This window comes from Gordionus sp. m RMFG-2023, chromosome 2 (genome assembly GCF_954871325.1).
Source record: "Gordionus sp. m RMFG-2023 chromosome 2, tfGorSpeb1-WG-v2, whole genome shotgun sequence".
NCBI classification, from domain to species: Eukaryota; Metazoa; Nematomorpha; class Gordioida; order Chordodea; family Parachordodidae; genus Gordionus; species Gordionus sp. m RMFG-2023.
In genome coordinates this window covers 52,418,943-52,426,105 of record NC_088776.1, presented here as the reverse complement: position 1 = coordinate 52,426,105, position 7,163 = coordinate 52,418,943, and positions in this window count along the sequence as shown.

The following is a 7,163-nucleotide window of genomic DNA, read 5'->3' as shown; positions in this document are numbered from 1 at the left end:
AATGGAAAAATAAAGTGTATTTTTTTATAAATATATTTAATAAATATCATTTTGTATATACATTAGAAAATTAATATAATATTATATAAATATTATTTAATTATTATACATTATATTAAGCATTATTAAATAGTGTCTGTATTATTTTTTTTAAATAAACTTTTGATTTCGATTTTACTTTCTCAAAATATTTTTACCCCATGTCGTTTGAATTAGAGCTCAAAATGACCCGAATCTCCGCCATTAAACTTTTTATAAGAAGGCCAAGTGACGAAGACATTGTATTATTAAAATTTTATTTCGTATTCGTATCATTCGGGATTGCGTGGTGTATTTTTTTTAAATTTTTAAAGATCTGATATGGTATTTGATCATCATTTTTTTTATTAATTTTTTTTATTAATTTTTATGAAATATTTATAAAATAAAATTAATATGAATTAAGGCTTAGGAGTGGTTCAAAATTTCATGGAACATTGTTGAAATTAACAGTATAGCAATGATATATATCGTCGTCACCACTGCAACTTGTAAGTTGCATTTTTGAAATTGTTCAGGAGATACAAGAAACTATTTAAACTGTTATTAAAATTAAAATATATTAATGAATAACTTTTAATTATAACACTTCTTCATTAAAATAGTTTTAAAAAAAATATTCACATATGCGACCCCCATGCCACTTCCAAGTTTTTGTTGATCAGTTACGAGGTTTTGATGACTTTTTTTGTTATGTTTTAATGTTATTTGACAAAAATAATAATTTTTATTGGCTATGACCCGATTTTTTGAGAGATGATAGTATGTTTATAGATAACATTTATTCAAAAAATTGCAATTAGGAAAAAATGCTACTTAAGAGGTCTTGCAGTGGGGTCGACTATATGTACCACTAGATTGGCAATTAATTTATTAAATACATTTGAAGGCACCCTTAAATAGGAATCAGTTGTAGCGCCATTTTGTGTATGTGCATCGATTAAATGACATTAATGTGCATTCATTTAATGATAAATAAAATATTAGTCGACGTGCAAACTCTAAAATGGCCTTACAGCTGACTCCTATGTATGTACACTTTTGATTAATGAATCGCCAATCTTGTAGTATGGATACATCATTGCAATGTAGATACTTTATACATGCTGGAATACAATTCAGGGTAAATCGCGGTCTTTCCGACATAACTACGACTCCTTTTGGGAACGCAAATAGTCGATATTTTAATCAATTATATTATATTATATTATAATATATTTTATTTAAATTTTATAGTCTTCTAATTAGTTTTTGAAACAATTTGCAAAATACAGCTATTGGTTTTCCTTTCAACGTAAAAAAAAAGAGAAGCGACTTCAAAGTCGTTCATATCACTAATTTATTAATCCGTAGAATATATATTTCTAGTTGTAGATCTGAGGCCCGCCGCTTTTTTCATCTTTTTATATAATATAAAAACGGTGTATAAATATTAAATAACAGTAGTGCTGAAAAATTTTGGAGAAAATATATAGATACCGACTAAATTTTTTTAATGAAAAACAAATTTTATATTTAAATTCAATTTTATAATATTTTGTCTTTATAATTTTAAAAAAATAACTTCGTCATTAGCACAAGAGATTAATTTTCTTGAATTTGAGACAACCCATGAATGGAGAAATCCCTTTCACTAGGTATGCTAATTGCTAGAGGATGTGAGTTACAAGAAAATGCTTTTGTTATCATATAAATATGTAGTTTGATTCCTTTTCCGCAATCCAAATATTTTAGAGTGTCTACATCTTGCAGATGATCTTCATTGTGATATAGTCCAAAAGATTCTTGAGATAAGTTAGACGCAGTGCCGTTTCTTCTTTAATTGAACAAAATTCAAGCTTAAATAAATTTTCTCTTGCTGCCTCTTTCATGCAACATTATTTAATAATTAAAATAATATATGAAGATTTAAAATTTTTCATAAAGTAGCTTTTAGGACTTTTAAATAAAATAATTTAACCTTTTTTCAGGCACGAGAAAAAAGTGATTATAGTTTTTTTTTGTCATGATGAAAGGTTTTAGTTTTATTTATATAAATAGAATGTGATCTAAATTTTTGAAAAATATTTTAATTAAAAAAGTAGTATCATAGTAATAGTGATGTTAAAAGTTACTTTTGAAACATAACTAGTTACAGTTACTAGTTACATTGGCAAAAACATAACTAGTTACAGTTACTAGTTACATTTTTACAAAAGTAACTAGTTATTAGTTACAGTTATTTTCAAAAGTAATTAGTTACTTACATTATACATCATTCATATGCGCATTATTTATTTATTGAATGCATTTATTTAATATAAAAAAAATTAGGATAAACAAAGTATAATCAGTTATTTAAAATAATATACAATTTATTTATATAAAAAAATATCGCAAAATTGAATATTTACATCGAATATAAAAATATATATTTGCATAGAATCTAATAAATGTTTATTTGCTTTTAACAACAAATTAATTTCAAAGTTATTATCTAGGAGACGTGCTCGTTTATCTCCAAAAATGAGCTTACCTAGACTGAACAAGCGCTCTACGGGAGCACTTGATGTTAGAACAACATTATATTTAATAAAGAGTAATTTTAACTTTGGAAAATCGTTATATAAAGAAAAAGTGTTGTTATTAGATTTGATAAAGTTTTCTATAAGTTTATTATCCAGAATATTTTGGCGCTTTAGGTCAAAAAATCCAACTACATCAAGTGATGTTGGTTTTGAGCATGATTCATTCGTCTGGGATTCACTTTGAGGTATTAAGGTAAATTTGAACGGGAAATTATAACAATCAGACATTTTCACAAAATTTTAAATTAATAAATTTAATTTAAAAATTAATTTAATTTAAAATTAATTTATCACAACATATTAAAAATAAAATTAATTATTTGAATATATCTTTAGAAGTAACTAGTTACTTTTGGCAGTTACATTTCAAAAATCATAACTAGTTACAGTTACTAGTTACAATTTAAAAAATATAACTAGTTACAGTTATTTTTTAGGTAACTAGTTACATGTAACTAGTTACCTTAACATCACTACATATTAATACTTGTAATAATGTTGAAATTTAATATATGTTTTATATGATTATTTATATATTTATCATTAATACTATCATTTATAAGGATTGCATCAATTATATTTTGAATATCCGATATATAGTTATTTATATGAATTTACATGTTTAGAAAAATAAAGGAATGTGGCATAATTATACTATATGATATGTGAAATTATCCCATTTATTAAAATACTAGCATATAAATAATTAGTAAAACAATATAAGACATTTGGAAGGCTAAAGATAATATTTTTTAATATAAAATATTTATCTATTTATTACAATATTTGTGATTCAGAATAAGAGCATTAAATATTTGTGATTTCGAATATAAAACAATTTTGAAGTAAATAATTATAAAAGTGATAAAAAAAAAATTTTTTCTTCTTCATCCAATATACCTTTGTAGGGATTGTTGTCACCGACAATCAGGCTACATTCTCATCAGAATCCATGCCTATATTTAATTTTTTCTTTAATAAAGAATTTAAAACCATAAGAGATATCTTCGATCCTCACATTTAGCTTCTATTGTTTTACAAATAAAATATTTTATTTATAAATTAATTTACCTATCTTCTTTCTCTTAACTTTTAGGCTTTCAATGTTTATTTCCCTCAGAACTACAATTACTCTTCTTTTATTATCCAAAGGATAGTTTAAAATTGAATCACTATATTTAAAATGTGCTTTGTTCAACTCCAACTCTTTCATCGCCTCATCTTCCATTGTATAAAATATCATATTGCTTCTATTTACATTATTTAAATTATTCATCTCAAAATCAGTATCTTTTCTTTCTTTATTATTTTGTAAATATAAAATAAATGAGTTAAAGATGTTATAATTAAATATACTTTGTTAAACTCCAACTCTTTTCAGATCATTTGTCAGTAATGCATGACATTCATACATTAATATTTTTTACTAATTTATATTGTAACTTCTTACTATTCATATTCAAAATCTAGGGGTCATTATTTTTAATATTATATTCGAATTGAATGATATCAAAATATAAAAAAATGTTTACGTATTTTGCGTTATCATAATAAGAGTTTCTGTGCTAAAACAACCGAAAACCCTGTATAATATCAATTTTTTTTAAATTTAGAATTTGAATAAATGATTTATTTATATTTTAAAAATAAGGACAATTTAATGCCATACCGATATCATTACAAATAAATTTTTATATAACTATTTAAAATTTCTATAAATCTTAAATCTTTCATTTAGAGGGAGGGAGGGGGGGGGGCTGTATTTTTTTTATGAAAATTTTTCATTCACGTGATTCCCATCCCATTATTTGATATATGGATGTAGGAACCCCTCCGATAACAAAGGTCCATTAATATTTATTAACATTAAGTTTACAAATTATTTACTCTTAAACTCGCTCGATTATCTACAATGATCAAATTCTAAGATGGATGCGCCTTTCACAATAGGTACCAAGATAAAATATTCTAGCAGTTAAAGAATTTTTAAAATTTTACTAAAATATCTTCGCCGATACATTGTCGATGCCTAGAAATCGTTTCATATTTTTTCAATTTGAATCTTTGGCAGTTTAATCGCTTATCTCTAAATCACGCATCTAGGTTCTTAGACCAATTTATTTCTGAATGAAGAATATATTGGAAAGAATTTCGAAAATAAAAATTTCTACAAGTCATTTTACTTTTGTTTTCAAATCAATCAATTGGGGCTGCAAGATGTTTTTTATAGAAATTGTATACTCGGCTTTTTTTAATCTTATTAGTTTTAAATTTATTTAATGGTTTATTTTTAAATAAAAGTGTAATTTCTGATTTGAGCGACATCTGTAAAATATTCTTCTATATGATTTTCAATTTTTTAAATATCAGTCAATCAATAAAAAATGGTTCATTGGCAAAAAGACACTCAAAAACAAAAAATTATCCTAATTTATTATTTATGTCAAAGTAGATTGATTAATCTTAACAATTAAAAACCTACCTATTTCAAAATTTCAAATTTTTATTAAAATATTTAAAGATTTTATTAAAATTGGACTATTTGTTGCCTATAGTACTATTAAATAGGCTCAATTCTAACAGTAAAATAAATTTTCTAAGCCTCATGAATATATTATTTCTAAAGATTGAGGTATCCTACTTTAAACTTTAATTAAAGCTAAGATTATAATTTTTTTAAAATTTAGTTTAGACTTTTTAGAGTCGGATCAAAACTTGCTAAAAATGGAGCCATTTATAACTACTACGGGTTGGAGGCAAACCTCACCTTCCAGTGGCGTCACTAGGGGGAAGCGCAGGGGCTCGAGCCCCTGAAAAATTTGAATAGACCCTGAAGCAAAATTTTTTTAAAAAAATTGTTCCTTAATATCCCATTGAACTAAAAATAAATTTTTTTAATTGCCCCCTGAACAATTCTTTTATAATTCTATTGAGTAATATATAGATTTAATTTTATTATTTAATAAGACTATCTAAATTTTTATTAAATGAATACTATTTTAATTATTAGATTAGATTAATACATATAAATTATATTTACACTATGTCAACTTGCAATCATATTCTGTGTTAAAAATATATCAATACTCACTAAATATTAATTTAGCATTGACCATTGAAGCTTAATTGACTTTTATTATTTAAATTATTATATAAACCTAATTAAATAAATAAAATCATTTATTAATTGAAAATTAAAATTTAATATTGTAATGTAATAGCTGAGTTCAAAATCACTAATCAACTATATTATTGATTTTTAAATTTAATTATCATGTCTCTTCCTAAAATTATTTTCAAAGTCCAAATCCAAATAAGTATAAGAGATTTATTTATAAAAAGTAAGTAGACATATAGTTTATCCTCTATAATATATAATTATTTATAAAATATAAGGTAAAATGCCACTTTTACAGACGTATTTGACAGTTATATAATATATTACAGGTAATATTTTAAAATTTTACTAATAAATGCTTTTGATAATAAATATAAGTAAAAATTTGCATTCAATTATTTAACGCCATCTAGTTATTTAAAATATTATTAAAATTAAACGTCTCTATATTTATCCCACAATGATGTAATAAATTATATATCTTTTCTTCTCTTTTTTACGTGTTTTTAGAGAGCTATTTTTTTCTTTTTCAAAAAATATTTGAGTTAAATTTTTAATACAAGTATTTTTTGATATTATTAAAAACTACTATTATTTTAATATATAATATACCAACTAGAGGTGGTGCGACAATATATAATTCTTAGTTGTTTCATCATATCATTCTGGTACTTATTTTATAGTTAGAAAATGTTTCATTTCTAATATGTCATTTTTGCCGTGTAAATAACTCAAGGTTTCAATATATTTGCACAATTTCTTCTAATTATTTTTAGTGTTTTTGTTTTATATTATCTAACATAATAAATTCTGATATGGGTTACCATCGTGAGTGTCATGGCTATGACTGCAAATTAACCAGAATCTATTATTAGTGTGGCTAAGTAATTTAAAATTGTTACTAAAGCTGCTGAGAGCATATGATTGCATATTTTATTTTAGATAAGTAATAATGGTCAACTGTATAGTCGTTTATATAGCATTAAAAATGGAAGATAATCTTTTAGAAATTTAATATCTCACAATAATTTTCTCAATTACTTATCTAGCTTCCATCATGTCATCTAAGAGGAAGCTCTAATAGGTTTATGATTTGGAGTCGTTTATATTCTCTTTTTCAAGGACTGTTGATTTGGTAAGACCTATAAAATTTTCCTTATTAGTCCATTCTATAAAACATTGTCTAAAATGGTAACAGAGAGCTATATTAGTTTTATGACCTTTTGTCAATGTAACTTGCTAAGAATTATATAGCCTTATGGGGTTTTTAAAAACCATTATCAATTGAGGCATATGTATGAATTAATTAACCTTTTTTATCACTTGTAATTCTTTAAACGCAAAATTTTTTATATCAGCAATCGAAAATATATTATATTGTAATAAATAGATTTTGTATTAAAAAATATTATTTTTAGAAATGTCTTGTATTGTTTTAA